At 45.5% G+C, this 22396-nt stretch overlaps 1 long non-coding RNA gene across 2 annotated transcripts; it reads left to right on the top strand.

Annotated features, from left to right (window-relative positions):
- The first annotated feature begins 8649 nt into the window (after window positions 1-8649).
- Window positions 8650-21253, top strand: LOC115082230. Of its 2 annotated transcripts, none has more exons than XR_003854110.1 (5): window positions 8650-8702; window positions 12079-12102; window positions 17328-17360; window positions 18022-18054; window positions 21233-21253. It is a non-coding gene; the product is annotated as an uncharacterized LOC115082230 (long non-coding RNA). The 2 variants fall into 2 exon arrangements; XR_003854111.1 differs by lacking the exon at window positions 21233-21253 and adding an exon at window positions 19839-19864.
- The last annotated feature ends 1143 nt before the right edge of the window (window positions 21254-22396 follow it).

The raw sequence follows: 22396 nt of genomic DNA, 5'->3' as shown, positions 1-22396 counted from the left end.
ACCAGGTGCTGAGCAAGTCCGGGGATGGCCTGCAGGCCGGCGAGGTCTGCCGGATCCATGGCCTTGCAAACTGTTGGACTCCGGAGGTGGATCCTTGGGCCGGACGCCTGGGAGGCGGACGGGAGGCAGACTGATGAGCCAACGATGAGACTTCACCTGGAAACTCGAGACTCCCCCAGAGGAGCTGTTGGAGCCCGAGTGGCTAGGACTTAGGTGACTTCATTTGATTTTCTTTTTGCATTTTCATTTTGGATTTGTTTTCTCTTCTTTTGGTTTAGTTTTCTTTAATTGAAATGAAAAATCAAAAACAATATAAACATTTGATCAGTCCAGACGGTGGGTTATGTCCCACGTCCAGCAGATGGAGTCAGAACAAACTTCGCGGGACTCACCATATAGGCCAGTACTCCCTCTGCAGGAGCTCAGTATTCTTCTGACTCCGGCAGATGCGAGTAGGGGAACCGGTTGTTCCCCCAGAGTAGCAGGGTTTTTAGTACTTCTGCTTCTTTTCTGTTTTCCTCTTGGGAGCGTCTTGAATCAAGTTTTAAAGTTTGACAAAAAAAAAAAAAAAATTGACAATTTTTGGGGAGGCGTGGTTTGTTGCTTTCTGCTAGGCTGTTTGCCTCCTCTAGTTTTCTCTCTCCTTTTCGCTTCCTACCTATCCGGGGGGTAAGTTGTTTGTTTGTTTTCTTATTTCCCTCGTGTCTAGGTTGACTTGTGAGCAGGTGCCTCGTGGAAGCCGGTGGTGCCATCCTCTCCACCTCAGCTTCCTCCGCCCCACGGCCCCTGGACGTGCATTCCCCGGCGTCGCTGCTGCAGGGAGGGTCGTTTCCCCTGTGCCTTCGGGGCGGTTTTCGAGCGGGCAGCGCCGGCCCCCGTGGCCTTTCCACTCCTCCCCCGGCGATCCAGATGCCGCGGCCGTCCCGGTGTGCGGCCTGCGGCGAGCCGGGGTCGGGGATTTCTAGAGAGAGGATCTGTGCAAGGTGTCTCCCCGGGGGGGAAGGCACCTCACAGCCCCTCAGCAAGTTCTCCTTCCTTTCGCAGCGGCCCGGGCGGCGCGGGCCGGCCACTTCGCTGCCTTTGGCGGGAAGGGAGGCCATCTTGGATCTCCAGCGCGCTGGGGATTCTTTCTCAGCGCGGCCAGATGAGGATGAGGGGGAGCTTTCTCCACCGAATCTTGATCCAGAGGAGGGACCGACGGACTCGGGATCCACAGAGGTCCCACCCTCGGGGTCCCTCCCGACTATACCGCGATTTTCTCCGGAATTCATCCTGCTTATGCACAGTGCATATTTGCAGGGCCTTGAGGCTCCTGGTGGCTTCAACATGGGCCCCCCTCCTGCCAAGACTCCACGGATTCCGTCTGCTCCGCAGGGCCACCCCGACCTTTCTTTCTTTCCCATTTCTCTTCATGTGCAGGGAAATTTGGGATTACAGCACGATTAAAATTCAGGTGCACTAAATCCATGGCACAACTTTGTGTGTATTCTGCCCTTCACCAGTTCCCCCTAATCCTGAAACCCTTTCTCCCCTGCCCAGCATCAGTTTTCATGACCCCAAAACCACTCTTTCCCCTCCCCCCTTCCCAGCACTAGGCCCTTCTGCCCTGTACATCTCTTTCCTCCATTCGCAGCATCAATTCCCCCTACTCCTATACCCACCTCTATCTCTTCACTCTGCCAAGCAACAAGCAACTAACCCTGCCCCCTGACCCATTCTTTCCACCCTCCCCTGTCCCCATCACAGACCTGTTCCCCCTGCCTCCAAACAATGCTCAGCAGAAGCAGTAGCAGCAGCAGCAGATCCCACTGCCCTGCCCCTCTTCCTGGGCTGGGCGGAGAAGCCACTATTCTCTCCCTTCCAGAATCAGGCCCTTCTTCTCCTACCTCCTCTTGTCAGCAGTGTCCTGGGTTCCCACTGTCAACATGGCATGTACTTGTACACGAGATTCATTACAGACATTCCTTGGGCAGCATTAGGTCAGAAGAAGAAACTATGCAGGTACTTTTGGATATTTAAAACTCCATATGTTATTCTGCCTTACGAAAGTACCAGACAAAAAGCAAGAGAAAATTTGTGAGGGCATTTTTAGAGGGTGATAATCAAAGCAAAAATACCTGCACAATTTCACATTGATTATTGCCAGGGTTTATTGCTAGATTATTTGCTGCCCTGTGTGAGCAATTACTGTGCTGCACCCCCCCCCCCCCCCCCACCACCACCACCACCTCCCGCCCAGTTCATTCATTCTCTGTCCTGGGCTCACCAAAAAAAATGCCCTTATCCTTTCATTGATACAAACCTAAAAAACTGATACCATCCCCCCTTTCCCCATATGGTATCAGACCTATTGTGATGTCTGTTGGGTGTGGGCTTGACCCTTTGAAAGCTGGAATACACTAATACACTTTCTATTTGGAAAATGCCTCACCTCAGTCACACATGCAAAGCATAAACCAATCCTCACCAAATACAGAATAGAGCAACCGTAAAGTAGAAATACAAACACGCAGAGAAAAAGTGAAGTGGAAACCGCAAGAAGCCAGACTCTGTATGCAGTGCAACAATGAAAAACAGAACTATCACCATTCTTCAAACATCAAACAATAAAATCAAGAAATACAATAAATACATGATTGTGATACTAAAAATATACTAATAATATTTCAAAAAAAGCTGAATAAAAGATCAAATAATTAAAAAACTCATATTCAAGATTTTTTAAATGTCCCAAACATCATAAAATATTTCAAAACAGCAGGCACATTAGATAACAACTGAAAAATAAAACTAAAAAGGATTTTAAAAATTCACGCTCTGATTTCCAGTCACCCTGAGATTGTCATGGATTAGTGGAAGAGGGATGCGTAAACTTTCTCCTCTCTTTCTTATATACATACACACAAATTCATACACACATATTTTCCCTCTCAGACAAACTCACAGGTCTCTCCATCTTTTCTTTGTTTGGGATCTACCAGCAGCATCAGCACCCTCGTCTACATTTCAGCTGCTGCCAGGTTGGAATTCACCTGCAGCACCCATTCCCTGTACATATGCGGTTCAGTCCAGACAGTGGGTTAACCTCCTGTCCAGCAGATGGAGCCAGAGAAAAACTGAAAGGGCATCCCATTTAAGGAATGTGCTCACCCTGCACCCCTCAATATTTCTCTGGTTCCAGCAGATGTGGTCAGATGAACTTGCGGTTCCCTCTCTTTAGTGAATCTTCTATTTCTTCTCTTCAAAGAATTCTTTTCTTCAACATTTCCTGGGCCAAGCAAGTATTTTCTATTAAAAAAAAAAAAAGTTGAACAGTATATCTTTTCTCACAGGAGGCAGTTTTTGTCTCCTAGCTCTTGTGGAGCCCTAGGGGGGATTTTCCCCTTGATTACTTCAGCCTAGGGCTCCTTTTTCCCGGTGGCCTTCCCTGCCTAGGGGTGATACTGGTGGTCCAGTCACTCCCCCTCCTTTTCCTGTGGTGACCCCTGAGATGTGCATGCCTTGGTCCTATTGCAGAGAAGTCTGGCATTCCTCTGCTGCGTCAGGGCTCAATAAAGCCTGTTAAGTAATTCTTGGGAAAAAAAAAAAAAAAAGCAAAATGACTGATTCAGTTCAGGTTTAATTTTGAGGTGGAAAAGGCTATTCGTTATGGCACTTTGCCGACCAGCAGGGAAAGAAGCAGCTCACATTCTTCGCTGGCTCTCACGCTTCTGTACAGGCAACACCAGCTGTTTTTTTCTCACGATCCTGATGCCGAGATCAATGCTTTGCCTGGCCTGCGGGGAGCCTGCTTTGTGGCTCTCCCGCGACGGCCTTTGCTCAGTCTGCTTGCCCGGAGGGGAGGGACTCTCTGTGGCACCTTTTAAATCGATGACCCGAGGTCGGGTTGGCAAGCGGGTGTCCGAGCTATCCTCTTCAAAAAAATCCGTGGGAACGTTGGCCATTTTGTGCACAGACCTCACTGCAGACTTAGAGCCTCAGGGTGGAGGGCAGCCGGATTTTACCCATTCTCTGCCTAATTTAAATCCTATGGCCTCTCCTGAACACCCCCCCCCCCCAAGGGGCCCCTCCCCCCCCCCTTGCATGGCAGAGCACTCCCCGGGTTTTCCTCAGAGTTTGTGCTCCTGTTGCACAGATCCTTTTTGGCCAGCTTGGAGGAACTGGGGGATCCCTCCTCGGCCCCCCTGCAACAAAAATCCCTCGTTTGATTGGCGGTGATCCAGACTCACAGGGTGTGACCAGGGTTAGGACTGTGCCTGTGGTCCGGACCCACTTGAAACTCCTCAGCCCGCTCCACTGCCAGATCAGGATGACGACCCGGATCTGTCGCTAAGTAATCCGCCTGTGGAGGGAGATGATCACGGGTCCTAAGATTGTTTAACCGGGAAGAACTTGATCCACTCATTTCTTTTGTTCTGGATGAAATTGGGATTGAGGTTCCCTCAGAGAACCCTGCCAGTACTTCTACTTCTCGGACTGTGGACCCGGTCTTAGCTGGCCTTTGAGCTCCTCCTCATACTTTTCTTTTTCACCCTATGCTCATGCAGCTCCTGCTCCAGGAATGGGAATCCCCCAAGTCTGGCCTCCATGTGGGCAGGGCAATGGATAAACTATATCCCCTGCTGGATCAGGCCCTAGATATGTTAAAGGTCCCCAAGGTTGACACTTCGGTGTCCACTGTCACCAAGCGCACCACTATCCTGATGGTGGGGGTGAGGGCCTTAAAGGATCTTCAAGATTGCAAGTTGGAACTTCATCTCAAAAGGATCTTTGAGGTGTTGGCCTTAGGAGTCCGGGCGACAGTCTTTAGCAGTCTCATGCACCGGGCAAGCCTCAGGTAGGTTCAATAATTGCTCGGCACCCAGGACTTCCCAGCTGCTGAGGCCGAACAAGCAGAGCAACTTGAAGGCACGAGTGCGTATGGAGCTGATGCCCTTTATGATCTCCTCCAAGTGCAGGCCAGGGCTATGGTCTCCGCGGTTTCCGCCAGGCATCTCTTTTGGCTGCGTAACTGGGTGGCGGACTCCTCCTCTAAGTCACAATTGGGCACTCTTCTTTTTAAGGGCAAGTTGCTTTTTGGAGAGGACCTGGAACAGCTTATTAAGTCCTTGGGGGACAACAAGGTTCATAAGCTGCCTGAGGATAGTCCTAAACAGTCAAAATCCTTTTTTCCTTTGTGCTCCCGTTTCAGGGGTCAGTGTAGCTACAATAAACCCTGAGGGTCTTTTCAGCGGAATTCCTCCACCAGGTCGCAGGCATGGTCTCATTACTTTCAGGGGCATTGACCTTTCAGAGATGGCAACCCTCCCAGATCCGCCACAAAGTTCTCGCAATGAGTCGCGCCCAGTCCCTTCTCTGTTCGCGCCTTAGGTGGACATCTGTCCCTTTTTCTCGAGGAATGGGCCAAAATTACTACGGATCAGTGGGTCCTCAATGTGATCAAAAAAGGTTATGCATTAGAATTTGCTCGGGAGCTTCCCGACCGACACCTGATCTCGCAATGCGGCAGTCAAAAGCGACCAGCGGTGTGTCAGACTCTCGACAAGCTCCTGGAGATCGGAGCTCCCTGATCCCAGAAAAGAACAGGGATCCGGCCAGTATTCCATCTACTTCATCGTTCCCAAAAAGGACTGCACCTTCTGTCCAATCCTGGACCTCAAGAGAGTCAACCGGGCCCTCAGGGTTTCTCATTTTCGAATGGAGACCCTGAGGGTGGTCATAGCGGCGGTTCGCTCCGGAGAGTTTCTGGCATCCCTCGACCTCATGGAGGTTTATCTACACATTCCAATTTGCAAGGAACACCAGAAGTTTCTTTGCTTCCACATTCTGGGCAGGCACTTCCAGTTTCAGGCTCTCCCGTTCGGTCTCGCCACCGCTCCTCGTACATTCACCAAGGTGATGGTGGTGGTCGCAGCCTTCCTTCAGCGGGAGGGAATATTAGTCCATCCCTACCTAGACGACTGGCTCATCCGGGCGAAGTCAAAGCAGCTCTGTGTGGCAGCAGTCTGTCATGTAGTGTCAGTCCTCACATCCCTCGTGTGAATTCTTAATTACTCCAAGAGCAACCTTGGCCCTCCCAGGTCCTGGAATTCCTGGGAACTCGTTTCAACACTTGGGTGTCCAAGGTTTTCTTATCCGAGGTCCGGGCACTCAAGCTCATGAAACAGATCCAGCATCTAATCTCTTTCTTATTGCCCACGGCCTGGCACTACCTTCAAGTACTGGACTCTATGGCTTCCACTAATACCAATCATCGTCACTTGGTAAGGGCAAAGGCCATCGGCACCATTTTTATTAGTGGCAGCCGATGGCCCGAGAGCGGGAGATCGCTACCGGGACCCCCACTGGCCACCAGGTACCTGTAAAAAGTTTTTTGGGGGGTTGGGAGGGTGGGGAAAGCTTAGTTTTAAAGGGTCGGGTGGGTTTTTTGTTTATCGGCTCGGGCGCAGCCGATAAACAAAACCGCGACCGGGCCGGACGAAAAAAAAAACCACGATGTGAATCGGAACCGGAATCAGAACCGATTCCGGTTCCGATTCACATCTCTAGTGGAGAATGCTTTTTCCTGACAGAACTATTATATAAGAAGGACCTTAAGACACTGGACATTTATGTCTTTTAGACAAGAGCTGTTTTTTTGCACTGTTTCTAGTTTTTGCATTGTGTTATTCTTTTGGATCAGTTACTTGCTTGACCTTCATCGGGTTCATTTCCCAGTTTGGTTATCTGCTTTGTTAATGTTTATACTGAAGGGCGCAGGGTGAACACACTCCTTATATGGGATGCCCTTTCAGTTTTTCTCTGGCTCCATCTGCTGGACAGGAGGCTTAACCCACTGCCTGGACTGATCCGTGGTATTACAGGAACGAAAATTAGCAGGTAAGAACCAATATTCCTTTCTCTCTCTCTCACACACATTCACACACTCATACACACACACACACACACACACACACAAACACACACACACACACACACATACAAAATCCAGGCAGCTCCCATTCTCACACAAGTCAGGCAGCCTCCCATTCTCTCTCTCCCCCCCCCCCCCCCCAAGACAAGCTCCCAGTAACATCCACCCAAATCCCAGGCAGACTCCCATTCTCCCACACACACACTCCACACTCCCTGCCCATCCCAGGAAGGTTCCCATGCCTACATGTACATGTGCGTGCACACACCTACACATGCACACTCCATCCATCCCAGTCAGGCTCCCATTCACATACACACCCATCCTAGGCAGGCTCCCATTCACACATGCATACACATATGCAAACAGTCAGGCTCCCATTCATACCCCCATCCATCCCAGGTAGTCTCCCATTCACACACCCACTCATCCCAGGCAGCCACCCATTCATATACCCACTCATCCTAGGCAGCCTGCCATTCACACACACACACACACACACACACACATCCCTATCACAGGCAACCTCCCATTCACACACATCTAATCATGGGCAGCCTCCCATTCACTCACACACACATGTATACCAGGCAGTCAGGGTCCATGGGTCATTTCTCTTCCGCTGCTGTTGCTGCCCTTCTTCGTTGGGGAGAGCAGTCATTCAGCAGCTCCTCTTCATGTTGTGGCCCTGAGGTAATTCAGCACTCATAGTGCTAGCAATTCCTGTATTCTCATCTCATGCATCAAGAGATGAGAATACAGGAAGTGCTAGCACTGTGAGTATTGGATACCGTGGGGACAGCACAAGAGGAGGAGTTGTTGTACGGTCTTCCTCTTCTGCTCTGGACTCCTGCTTTTCACTGCCGGTGGGATCAAGTCTACCAGAAGTACCATGAGTCTCCTGCTTCTTCTGCCACCAGTGGAATCGGGTCCACCAGCAGCACCACAGTCCTCCTGCTTCTTCTACTGCCAGTAGGATTGGGTCCACTGGCGTCACCACAGGCCTCTCCCTTCTCCTGACACTGCCCACTGGTTGTGTCACCTGTGCAATTGCACAGTTTACACACCCGGTGGCACCGGGCCTGATTATTACAACAAACTATGCATGTAAAAATCACTTGTGGGGATTTCCAGACTGCAGGTAGTTTGATTATGTGCCCTTTGGGGTAAATATTCAGACCACTCATGGATCTGGTAAACCCCATAGATATTTCTACCCTTGGTGTTTGCTATAATAATTAAAGCAAAGCTGTCTGGTTACATTTATGTTGACTATTGCTCCCCTCAAACATACAGGCACCATTTCTGCCTGCTTTTTATATGTTTTGTTTTGTTTTTATGGCAAAATAATGCAGAGAATTTTGAATATCCAAAACTATGCTCGTAAATTCAACTCCGGACCTAACTCTGCCCAGGAATGCCTACAGGAATCTGTTAGTAAAAGTATACATATTGTTGACATACACAAGAATGCATTTTTACACATGGAGAGGAAGGGCAATATTCAAATGGCCCCAGAGTTATAACCATGGAAATGGCTTTCATTACCATCCTCCAAGTATTTCATTTGATATCTATCATACAGTACAATCACAGTTTAGCGGTTAATAAAATACTTCTATATTTAACTGAACATCAGGATTTGCTATAATAATAACAATTTTCAAACACAAATCGGTATTATTTTTAATCTGTTTAAAAGCCAATATAGAGATTACATGTAATGCAATCTACAATTTTCTGTATCTAACAGAGAAACCACAGACAAGAGAAGTACTGACTCCTCTGGGTAAGACTTCCTGCCATTTTGATATTTTAATAATATTTTCTGGACTTCCTTGATCACTGAACAATAAAGCACTACACGACCATAAGAAGCTTCCAGGCTGCTAGAGGTGCAGCAGTGACCGTTGTCCCTATCAGCAGAAGATGAGGATTTTTTTGGCAGCACCCAGGCAGCCCAAGACTACAGTTCTGACTTCAGCTTCGGCCTCTTATGGTGCTCTAGAGGCAATGATAGAGGCAAAGGGAGATAGGAAAGAGAGAAAGAGGGGAAGGCCAGGGGGAGGGAAAAAAGAAAGGAGCAAAGCAACCCAGGAACAGAAAGAGAGATGAAAAGGAAGGACAATTACAGTGGCAGAACCTCTTGGAAACAAAATGTTCCAATACTAGTATTTGTGCAATTTATTTATTTATTTATTATTTATTTCGGATTTTTATATACCGACATTCTCAATACAAGTATCGAATCAGGTCGGTTTACATATAACAAAACTTTCGCACAAATGGCGTTACATGGAACAGCGTTTCTTAACATATAACGTATAACATATAGCATTTAGCATATAACCTATAACATATAGATATTAATAATAGATTAAATTAAATATTACATAGATAATAATAATAGTAACTCGTCAACAGGACGTAGGTAATTTAGTTGTAAATACTTCAAAAGTCTATGCAGTAATGAGCGTTAACGTAATGCAAGTGTTTATATGCATTATTGCCCCTTAGTGCACTAATCCACATTACCTCTAATGTGGGCTAACACCAAAATATTTCAGTGAGTTAATGAGATGCAAAATATGCTACTCAGTTAATTTTAAATTTTCACAATTTACGTTAAAACTGTTAATGCAAAAATCTAATTATTATTTTTATTTTAACAGTGTCATTGCAGACACATTACAAAATGCAAAAACCTAACTTTTATTGCATCATCCATTAACTGCACTGTTAATGTGCATTCTAATATCAGACATCAATTTGATGATTTTAATGCACTTTAGCAACTGATGTCATATTTCCCATGAAATCATTACTGCCGGAAACAAACTGCCTAGGGGAGCTGAGCTTGTACATCTCTTTGCACCTTTAAATAATTTTTCTTCCATTTTTGGCCTGGTTCTTCATCCCCAAGGCAAGAGCTGAGGATTGTACTCCATATCAGCAGGAGATGAGGACTTTTTGGCAGCAGCCAGGCAGCCCAAGACTACAGCTCTGACTTAAGCTTGGGCCTCTTATGGTGCTCTAGAGGCAATGTTAAGATGCTAAGGAGCTAGGAAAGAGAGAAAGAGTGGAAGGCAGAGGGAAGGAAGGAAGGACGGGGCAAACGAACGCAGGAATAGTAAGAGAGACAAAAGGGAAGGACAATTACAGTGACAGAACATCTGCTAAGACCAGCTGGTCCAGATTCTGGGACCGCCATCCAGGGAGTACCATGAGATGGCAGGACAAGATTAGGGCCAATCTTCCGCCTAGACATCCCCCTTCCCTGCATCGGAAAAATGGGGAGGGTGTTCAGAGGCAGTACGAAGAGATAGCCACTAGGGGCCAGATTTTCAAAGGGGTACGTGCATAAGATACGTGCGTACCCCCCGAAAACCTGGCCCAAACTCCCCCTGCGTGCGCCGAACCTATGTCGAGTAGGCTCGGCGGTGCTCGCAAGCTCCTGGATGCGCGTAAGTCCTGGGGCTTACCTGGGGGGGCATTCCGGGCGGCATGTCTCGGCCGGTGCATCATCGGCATGGCTGGTCCAATGCTCACAAGTTACACCTGCTTCAAGCAGGTGTAACTTGTACAATAATGGTAGGGGGTTTTAGGTAGGGCCGTGGGGGGGGTTAGGTAGGGGAAGGGAGGGGAAGGTGGGGGAGGCCGAAGGAAAGCTCCCTCCGAGGCCGCTCCGATTTCGGAGAGGCCTTGGATGGAACGGAGGCAGGCTGTGCGGGTCGGTGCGTGCAGGCTGCCGATTTTGGTCAGCCTTGCACGCGCCGACACCAGATTTTAATGGATATGCGCGGCTACGCGTGTGACCAAATTTATAAAATCTACCCCTAGGGATGTGCATTCGTTTTTGACTTATTGGCAATCCGCAACATGTATGTCCCTATTTGTTGTATTCGTGGTGTCACAAAACTTATGGCAAACCCCCACGAATACAATGTATCTAACAAATAAACCCCCCCACACTCCTGACCCCCCTAAGACTTACCAAAAGTCCCTGGTGGTCCAGCAGGGGTCTTAGAGTGATCTCCTGCCCACAGGCTGTCAGCTGCCGGTATTCAAAATGGCGCCAATAGGTTTTGCCCTCACTATGTTACAGGGGCTACCGGTGCCATTGGTCGGCCTCTATCACATGGTAGGAGCACAAGATGGTGCCGGCCGTCCATTGCTCCTACCAAGTGACAGGGGTCGACCAATGGCACCAGTAGCCCCTGTGACATAGTGAGGGCAAAGGCTATCGATGCCATTTTGAATACCGGCAGCCAACAGCCCGAGTGCAGGAGATCACGCCAGGACCCCCGATGGACCACCAGGGACTTTTGGTAAGCCTTGGGAGTGGAGGGGAGGGGGGTCAGGAGGGTGGGAGGTTGTAGTTAGTTAAATGTAAAGGGTTGGGATGGGGGTTTTTTTGGGAATCAAATACATACGTAACTAATGAATGGATCGGGGTCCCCCAAGAATGGATGCAATGGATTTGGCTCCCCACGAATATGAATTCTGAATGGGATGAATCCGTCCCTGCTGCACATCCCTAATAGGCACATATGTTTGTATGCACTTGGGCAAGCATCCAGGTTCATTTCAGCGCAACTTTACTTATGTTATAGCTGAGATGTAATTCAGTATAAAAAGATTTCTAGGCACAACATATAAACTGATTGAGAGGGCTGGGTTAACTGGGGAGGGGTTGTAGGCTAAAGAACCAGCTATAGACCAGGCAAACTGGTGGATAAACTGGTAAAACTGGTCATGTCCTGGACCCGCACATGTTATAAAATTCTATTACTTGAACATCTCAAATCAGACATTTTCCTGCTCTTCATGTACATGCTTAAAATTAGGAGCACACTTACATGCGCCTGGCCTATTTCACAACCTGCATGTACCTGCAGCGCATCCAGTTGCTAGCACATATGGAAGTCTGTGCGACCATTTTAATTTTTATCTTCCCTGTGACTTCTCTGAACAGAATATTAGAATATATTGTTCTTTTAATTTGTGTGCTATGTTTAAAACATTGGAATACCACAAGTATAAGTTTATCTTATTCAGAAACTAGGGTTGTAATACTTATAACAGCATCCCAAGCTGAATGCAATATGCATGAGACACTTGGAACAGAAATGTAAAGATAATTTGTTTCTCTTTCTTTATATTAGCCCAAAGCAATTTTACTACAACCGGTAAGAAAATGTTTTGCTTTATGCATTCAGATATGGAAAGTCTTTGATTTTTACTATTGTACACACTTGCTAAATTCTGCACATATTTTCATCTGTGTAGTGCATCAGAGATGTTTTTACTTAAAAATCAGTTTTACTACATTGGAACAATTGCTATCGCAACATAAGTTCAAACAAGATTGCAGATCTTATTCTGCAAAATGTTATCTTACGTACAAGATGAAACTGGACATGTTTGATTATCTGGAAGGTTAAACTTTTGGAGGTGCCCTGAAGCATATGACTTAGATAATACAAGCTTTTCTCACTGCAGAGATGTTCCTTGGGTCTCCAAAACCCAGGGCCAAAACTTATATTTGTGCATCCACCCCACCACAACCCTTCTCCTCCCCGCCCATCTCCTACTCATATAAACATATCACACAACAGAGAGATCACATCATCAAATACTCATCTCCTACTCATAGCCATCATCAAATCATCATCTCCTACTCATAGCCATGCTTAAAGTTCAAAATCACACTAATACAGTGGCTAGAGAAAGCTGAACTGACAGACTTCTGTGAAACACCTTTCCGCAGAACACAGAAGATGGCTTATAGCCTTTTCAGAATTCAGAAACTTTTCCTGCTACAAAAAACTTAAGTATCTATTGGGCCAATGCTATGACTGCCATCAAGACATTTTTTATTTTTTTTCGAGTTCCTGCTTTCTGAGATTCCTGTGGCTTAATACTGCCATGATATTAAGTTGGAAGAACCATAGAAAAGTAGTATTTTCTGCTTTTTTGTTCAACTTTTGGGGTTCCTCAGAACTTAACACCGGCTCCAGGGCAAGTGTTAATTTTTGATGGTTAAATCGTGCATGTCAGGCACCCTTTTTTTTTTACATCAGGGTACAATCTAATAGCCTCATCAATATTTCATTTACATATACTGAGTGCTATGAGCTTTGCGGGCGGGGTGGGGGGGGGGGGTTGGATGAGTGTTTTGGACTTGCTAATCCCCTTATTGCATAAGGGGCTGTGGATGCACGTCCAAAACACCCGTCCAACCACAGGTTTACCAGTGCGCTCTGCTGAGAGCACTACATTGCATCATCTTGTATGCGACTATCCTTATCCCTCCCTTGCTCCCTTCCCGCCCCTGTGCCCTGCTCTCTCTCTTTATTGTTCCCTGCCCCCATTCACTTTCTCTCACTCCCTGCCCCCTTCCCCCTTTCCTATTTCTCTTCATGGACAGGGACATTTGAGATTTTTGACCAGTTTTCTAAGGTAGCGATTCTCAACCTTTTTTCTGTTGGGACACTGCTGACAGATGGTTCTCACATGCATGAAACACTGAACACATGATCATCTCGGGGCTAAATGTAAACATATACTCTGTATCTACAGGAACTGCTCTGACTCCCAGCAATGGGTGCAGAACCAAACTAGGACATTCCCCGTTCAATTTACCATACATCTCAGTAACAGCAACCTAAACACTTTCTCCTAACAGGCACAATAACCCTCCTTATGAAAAAAAACAGTAACTTACCATTAATACATGTCCTATTGATAAAACACAACAAATAATATGATAAAATGCCCACATGCTAGTAAAATAACTCACCTCGGTCACACACATAGAATCGACCTTCACCAAGTACAGAAACACCACAAATTACAAATAAGGAGACAGAAACTGGAATGAAAACCCAAAAAAGCCACTCTGCATTCAGTGCAAAACTGGAGAAATGGAAACAGAAATATAGCACCCAACATAGTCCCAGGATCAGCAATAATGCTCACAAACTAATCTGCACAAAGTTACACCTGCATTATGGATCTCATTCAAACAGTACAAACCCTACCTATGAAAAGGCTACTCTACAAATATTTAACCAGGCCCTAAACACCAATGCATCTCCCACTAGCCAAACTGCTATAAATCCCTACACAGAACTACAAGCTTGCAGAATACTCACACACACAGAAAATAGACAGACACTCACCAAATACAGAATAAAGTGACCATCAGGTTAATATTTTTGTTTTTCCATTGTTGCACTGCATCCACTCAGTCTGGCTTCTTGCTGTTTCCAGTTCAGTTTTTGTCTACACATTTCTATTTAAACATTTCTCAAATAATAAAATAATAATTTTAAAACAAGAATAATAAATATAATGTTTGAAAACAACTGATAAACAGAATAATATCCAATCATTAAAAACTTACAAAATTATTAAAAATTTTCTAAACACTAATAATGTATTTCAAACAACAGACACATCACATAATGCCCAATAATTAAAATGAAAGTCAATCAAGTATGATAAACTTAAACAGCCACTTTTATTTTCTCTCTTCAGCAGCTCTCCTACTGCTTTCCCTTGTAGGTCAATAGCACACACCAAAGCAGCAATAGCTGCTGAAGCTCTGACTTCATGCCCATGACTTTTTTAGGGCCCATGACTAGTCTGCCTCATGCACACACACACACACACACTTTCTGTCTCTAACACACCAGTCATCTTTCTCTCACACACACACCATTCACCTCCTTGACCTACCTCTCTTTCTCTCACTCACAAGTACCAGTCACCTCCTTGACTAATCTCTCTTTCTCTCACACACACACATCAGTTACCTCCCACCCAGTCTCTCTTTCTCTCACACACACACTTGTCACCTCCCCAACCAATCTCTCAATTTTTTTCTCTCTCTCACACACACACACACCCATCAGTCACCTCCCTGACCAGTCTCTTTCTCTCACACCTCCCTGACCAGTCTCTTTCTCTCACACACGTTTTCTCTCTCTTACATGCACAGTCTCAATCAAACACATTTTCTCCCACACTTACATAAATGCTGACTAACTCTCTCTATCTCACTCACCCCCAGCCCCAGCACGCATGCCATCCACAGCACAAGTTAGCCGGTTTGCTGCTATTAAAGCAGAATTGTGACAGCTGGGAACTGAACTGGAGTGACTCTCCCTGGCCCAGAAGAGGGCCAGGGAGAGTCACTCCAGCACTCAGCTGTTTGCCTGTGTCACAATCATTGTGGCTCAGAGCAGTCAGCTGAGAATGTGGCTGTGGGGTTTTCCTGCCACGCTGCTTTTTGGGAAATCCATCGATTAGTTGCTCCAGGATGCGGCATTGGGAAGGCTCCAACTGGGGGTATCAGTGCTGAAACAGCAGGGGGAGAGCACTGAGGATGAGAATTGAGATTCGCTGAAGATCCTTTGTGGAGGGAAGGAGTTTGCTCAGCTCCCAATCATACTGGGGTCACAGCTCCTTGTGCTTTTCTGTAACCAGCCTGTAATACTACTCCCTTTCCATGCTTAACATCCCTCTTCTCAAATATCCAGGTCTACTTAGAAATTTGTCCTTTCACTAAGTTGACAGTTATAGGTTGATAATTAGTAAAGCAATGGTCTGCCCAATGACTCACTACATCCAGCCTAGGAAGAGCATCCATAATTGAAATAACCAGTGACAATGATTAGATCACTGAAATGTGGGAAGTGCCTTTAATGTCCACTTTCCATGCAATCAGTAGGAGCCAAGCACTGATCTTATCTGGGAGATGCTTTGCCACTTCATTCATCAGCAACCCGGGGCAGCTAATCGATGGATTTTCCAAACAACAGTGTGGCAGGAAATCCCTGCGGCCACATTCTCAGCTCAGTGCTCTGTGCTGCAATGATCACAGCACAGGCAAACAGCTAAATGCTGCCTTCTTACCACTGCGGGGGGAGCCTTGGGACATGATTTTGGCAGTGGCCACCACAACAGCAGCATGCATGGCACTTTTTTCTTCCTGCATGCCCAGTAAACATCACTTCCTCTTCTGGGCCGCAGGGGCAGGAAGAAGAGAAGGCCATGTTATTGTTTCCGGCTTCCACAAACACTGCTGCCATTCCGCTCAGGGCTGGAATGTGCTGACAGAACAGGCAGCAGTGTTTGTTGAAGAATTCTGTGTGACTCGGTAGGGTGGGGAGAGAGAGGAAAGAGCAGTGGGAGATGAGGAAGTGCACTACATACTAGAGATGTGCATTCGTTTTTTACGAATTCGAAAATTGCAACGAAATTGTCCAATTCGGCATGTTTCCAGGAGCCCGAAAAAAATCAGGATTTTCCCGTTTTTTCGCAAAAATTCGTTTTTCCGATTAGTGCGCACTAACGGGAGTCAGTGCGCGCTAACTCCCCGTTAGTGCACGCTAACTCCCGTTAGCGCGCACAAACAAAAACTAACAAAAACTAACAAAATCTAACGGTTTTTGTTAGTGCGCGCTAACAGGAGTTAGCGCGCACTAATGGGGAGTTAGCGTGCACTAACTAAAAATTGATTTTTCGTGAAAAAAAAGACCCGAACCAAAAAAAACCGACAATTTCCATGGCAGCCGAAAAACAAAGAACGACACGAACACAAAAAACGATGCACATCTCTACTACATACCTGCCAGTGCTTGGCGATACACTGATGTGTCACGACACACCGGATGAGAACCACTGGTCTAAGGAACGCACAATGGGCCTCATTTTCTAAAGTATCGCAGGCCTGCGATACTTTAGGAAATGAGGGGCGGGGGGCCGATTTGGGGGGGCGGGCCTGCGCTAGCTGGCAGCGATCGCTTATGCTTCTCTATTTTAAGTTATGTATATGCATTCCAATTAAATATTTCAAATGCAAATTTCCTTTTTTTCAATAAACTACTGCATTGCAATCATTGACCAAGATGCCATGGCCAATTATTGCCTGCCTTAGAACATTATAACAGGTGATAATGCTCTAACACATGCAATAATTTGATTTTCAAGGCATTAAAATTTAAATTAGGGAAAGGGGCTGGAGTTAGGAGGAGTTCGGGGGGGGGGTAAGGGAAATTGGGTGGTAACAGTGCTGCAGGCGATAATGTCTTGGACCTTATTGCAGGTAGTTGCGTGGGAAATAACAACACCTTTTTGCATGGTGCTACGGGGCGATTATATGCGGCACGGCCGCACTGTGGCAGGTGAAACCACACTGCCGTGATGCTTCCAGATACACACTAGCACCTTCCCAACCCTTTTCTCACTTCCCCACCCTATTTATCACCTCAGCTATTCATTCTGTGGGGAATGATGAATCTAGCCCTTTTTTTAAACTTCAAATTCAGGTTTTTTTCAATTATATTGTGTAATTTTTCTAAACTTTTCTTATCAATTCTAACCTAAATATGTGTTATTTTCATAGGACCAACTACTACAGCTGGATCAACAACAACAGGTAATTCCTTCTCATCTCTCTGTAATCGTTTTAACTTGTTCTGCTTCCTTGTAGTTCAGATGCCTACGCTTCTCTATTTTAAGTTATGTATATGCATTCAAATTAAATATTTCAAATGCAAATTTCCTTTTTTTCAATAAACTACTGCATTGGAATCATTGACCAAGATGCCATGGCCAATTATTGCATGCCTTAGGACATTATCACAGGTGATAATGCTCTAACACATGCAATAATTTGATTTTCACGGCATTAAAATTTAAATTAGGGAAAGGGGCTGGAGTTAGGAGGAGTTTGGGGGGGTTAGGGAAACTGGGTGGTAAGAGTGCTTCTGGCGATAATGTCTTGGACATCATTGCAGGTAGTAGCGTGGGAAATAACAACACCTTTTTGCATGGTGCTACGTGGCGATTATATGCGGCACGACCGCTCTGTGGCAGGTGAAACCACACTGCCGTGATGCTTCCAGATACACACTAGCACCTTCCCAACCCTTTTCCCACTTCCCCACCCTCTTTATCACCTCAGCTCATCATTCTGTGGGGAATGATGAATCTAGCCCTTTTTTTAAACTTCAAATTCAGGTTAGTTTCAATTATATTGTGTAATTTTTCTAAACCTTTCTTATCAATTCTAACCTAAATATGTGTTATTTTCACAGGACCAACTACTACACCTGGATCAGCAACAACAGGTAATTCCTTCTCATCTCTCCGTAATCGTTTTAACTTGTTCTGCTTCCTTGTAGTTCAGATGCCTACGCTTCTCTATTTTAAGTTATGTATATGCATTCCAATTAAATATTTCAAATGCAAATTTCCATTTTTTCAATAAACTACTGCATTGGAATCATTGACCAAGATGCCATGGCCAATTATTGCATGCCTTAGGACATTATCACAGGTGATAATGCTCTAACACATGCAATAATTTGATTTTCACGGCATTAAAATTTAAATTAGGGAAAGGGGCTGGAGTTAGGAGGAGTTCGGTGGGGGGGGTAAGGGAAATTGGGTGGTAACAGTGCTGCAGGCGATAATGTCTTGGACCTTATTGCAGGTAGTTGCGTGGGAAATAACAACGCCTTTTTGCATGGTGCTACGGGCGATTGTATGCGGCACAGCCGCACTGTGGCAGGTGAAACCACACTGCCGTGATGCTTCCAGATACACACTAGAGATGTGCTTCGTGTTTTGCTACCGGGTCGTTTTTTGACTCGGATACTTTATGGTAAAGTTCGGTTTTCCCCGTTTAGTTTTTTTGAAAAAAAAAAAAAAAACTAAACGGGGAAAACCTATACCGGGCCAAAAATCGACGCTGGAAAAGAAAGCTAAAAAAAACCCCCACCCCACGCATTTAAATTAATTTTAGTACATTACATACACCCCCCCCCCCCCCAAGACTTACCAACATCCCTGGTGGTCCAGCGGGGTCCCCCCGGGTGCCATTTGACCCTCCGTGGCATGCCCAGTGTGCTAGTGCTAGCCATGCTCAAAATGGTGCCGAATAGCCTCTGAACTACTATGTCACAGGGGCTACCGGCGCCATTGGTCAGCCCCTGTCACATGGTAGGAGAACCGACCAATGGCGCCGAAAGCCCCTGTGACATAGTATGGGCAAAGGCTATCAGCGCCATTTTGATTATTGGCAGCCGACGACAACATCGCTCCCGCACCCCCGCTGGACCCCCCAGGGATTATTGGCAAGCTTTTTGGCCAGCTTGGGGGGGCCTCCTGACCCCCCCAAGGCTTGCCAATAATCCCTGGGGGGTCCAGCGGGAGTCCGGGAGCGATGTCGTCGTCGGCTGCCAATAATCAAAATGGCGCCGATAGCCTTTGCCCATACTATGTCACAGGGGCTTTCGGCGCCATTGGTCGGTTCTCCTACCATGTGACAGGGGCTGACCAATGGCGCCGGTAGCCCCTGTGACATAGTAGTTCAGAGGCTATTCAGCACCATTTTGAGCATGGCTAGCACTAGCACACTGGGCACGCCACGGAGCGTCAAATGGCACCCGGGGGGACCCCGCTGGACCACCAGGGATGTTGGTAAGTCTTGGGGAGGGGGAGGGATCGGGATGAGGGGGGTGTTATTATAGTTAATGTTTGGGGTGGTTTTTAATTTTTTTAAAAAAAAAAGAGCCTCTCTCCCCATACAAACCCGAAAAATGAATTTTCCCCGAAGTTCGGTGAAAATCCTTTTCGGGTTTCGGGGCCCCCGAACCAGGACGAATTAGGCAATTTCTTTGTAATTGCCTAATTCGTGATAAACGATTGCACATCTCCAATACACACTAGCACCTTCCCAACCCTTTTCCCACTTCCCCACCCTCTTTATCACCTCAGCTCATCATTCTGTGGGGAATGAAGAATCTAGCCCTTTTTTTAAACTTCAAATTCAGGTTTTTTTCAATTATATTGTGTAATTTTTCTAAACCTTTCATATCATTTCTAACCTAAATATGTGTTATTTTCATAGGACCAACTACTACACCTGGATCAACAACAACAGGTAATTCCTTCTCATCTCTCTGTAATCGTTTTAACTTGTTCTGCTTCCTTTTAGTTCAGATGCTTATGCTTCTCTATTTTAAGTTATGTACATGCATTCCAATTAAATATTTCAAATGCAAATTTCCTATTTTTCAATAAACTACTGCATTGGAATCATTGACCAAGATGTCATGGCCAATTATTGAATGCCTTAGGACATTATCACAGGTGATAATGCTCTAACACATGCAATAATTTGATTTTCAAGGCATTAAAATTTAAATTAGGGAAAGGGGCTGGAGTTAGGAGGAGTTCGGGGGGGGGGGGGGGGTAAGGGAAATTGGGTGGTAACAGTGCTGCAGGCGATAATGTCTTGGACCTTATTGCAGGTAGTTGCGTGGGAAATAACAACGCCTTTTTGCATGGTGCTACGGGGCGATTATATGCGGCATGGCCGCACTGTGGCAGGTGAAACCACACTGCCGTGATGCTTCCAGATACACACTAGCACCTTCCCAACCCTTTTCTCACTTCCCCACCCTATTTATCACCTCAGCTATTCATTCTGTGGGGAATGATGAATCTAGCCCTTTTTTTAAACTTCAAATTCAGGTTTTTTTCAATTATATTGTGTAATTTTTCTAAACCTTTCTTATCAATTCTAACCTAAATGTGTTATTTTCATAGGACCAACTACTACAGCTGGATCAACAACCACAGGTAATTCCTTCTCATCTCTCTGTAATTGTTTTAACTAGTTCTGCTTCCTTTTAGTTCAGATGCTTATGGTTCTCTATTTTAAGTTATGTATATGCATTCCAATTAAATATTTCAAATGCAAATTTCCTTTTTTTCAATAAACTACTGCATTGGAATCATTGAAAAATGTGCCATGGCCAATTATTGCATGCGTTAGGACATTATCGCAGGTGATAATGCTGTAACACATGCAATAATTTGATTTTCAAGGCATTAAAATTTAAATTAGGGAAAGGGGCTAGAGTTAAGAGGAGTTCAGGGGGTCACGGAAACTGAGTGGTAACAGTGATGCTGGCGATAATGTCTTGGACATCATTGCAGGTAGTAGCGTGGGAAATAACAACGCCTTTTTGCATGGTGCTACGGGGCGATAATATGTGGCATGGCCGCACTGTGGCAGGTGAAACCACACTGCAGTGATGCTTCCAGATACACACTAGCACCATCCCAACCCTTTTCTCACTTCCCCACCCTGTTTATCACCTCAGCTCATCATTCTGTGGGGAATGATGTATCTAGCCCTTTTTTTAAACTTCAGATTCAGGTTATTTTCAATTATATTGTGTAATTTTTCTATAGCTTTCCTATCAGTTCTAACCTAAATATGTGTTATTTTCATAGGACCATCTACTACAGCTGGATCAACAACAACAGGTAATTCCTTCTCATCTCTCTGTAATCGTTTTAACTTGTTCTGCTTCCTTGTAGTTCAGATGCTTACGCTTCTCTATTTTAAGTTATGCATATGCATTCCAATTAAATATTTCAAATGCAAATTTCCTTTTTTTCAATAAACTACTGCATTGGAATCATTGACCAAGATGCCATGGCCAATTATTGCATGCCTTAGGACATTATCACAGGTGATAATGCTCTAACACATGCAATAATTTGATTTTCACGGCATTAAAATTTAAATTAGGGAAAGGGGCTGGAGTTAAGAGGAGTTCGGGGGGTTAGGGAAACTGAGTGGTAACAGTGCTGCTGGCGATAATGTCTTGGACATCATTGCAGGTAGTAGCGTGGGAAATAACAACGCCTTTTTGCATGGTGCTACGGGACGATAATATGCGGCACGGCCGCACTGTGGCAGGTGAAACCACACTGCCGTGATGCTTCCAGATACACACTAGCACCATCCCAACCCTTTTCTCACTTCCCCACCCTGTTTATCACCTCAGCTCATCATTCTGTGGGGAATGATGTATCTAGCCCTTTTTTTAAACTTCAAATTCAGGTTATTTTCAATTATATTGTGTAATTTTTCTATAAGCTTTCCTATCAAGTTCTAACCTAAATATGTGTTATTTTCATAGGACCATCTACTGCAGCTGGATCAACAACAACAGGTAATTCCTTCTCATCTCTCTGTAATCGTTTTAACTTGTTCTGCTTCCTTGTAGTTCAGATGCTTACGCTTCTCTATTTTAAGTTATGCATATGCATTCCAATTAAATATTTCAAATGCAAATTTCCTTTTTTTCAATAAACTACTGCATTGGAATCATTGACCAAGATGCCATGGCCAATTATTGCATGCCTTAGGACATTATCACAGGTGATAATGCTCTAACACATGCAATAATTTGATTTTCACGGCATTAAAATTTAAATTAGGGAAAGGGGCTGGAGTTAAGAGGAGTTCGGGGGGGTTAGGGAAACTGAGTGGTAACAGTGCTGCTGGCGATAATGTCTTGGACATCATTGCAGGTAGTAGCGTGGGAAATAACGCCTTTTTGCATGGTGCTACTGGGCGATAATATGCGGCACGGCCGCACTGTGGCA

This window comes from Rhinatrema bivittatum, unplaced genomic scaffold, assembly GCF_901001135.1.
Source record: "Rhinatrema bivittatum unplaced genomic scaffold, aRhiBiv1.1, whole genome shotgun sequence".
Classification (NCBI taxonomy): Eukaryota; Metazoa; Chordata; class Amphibia; order Gymnophiona; family Rhinatrematidae; genus Rhinatrema; species Rhinatrema bivittatum.
This window is presented reverse-complemented; position numbering and strand designations above follow the sequence as displayed.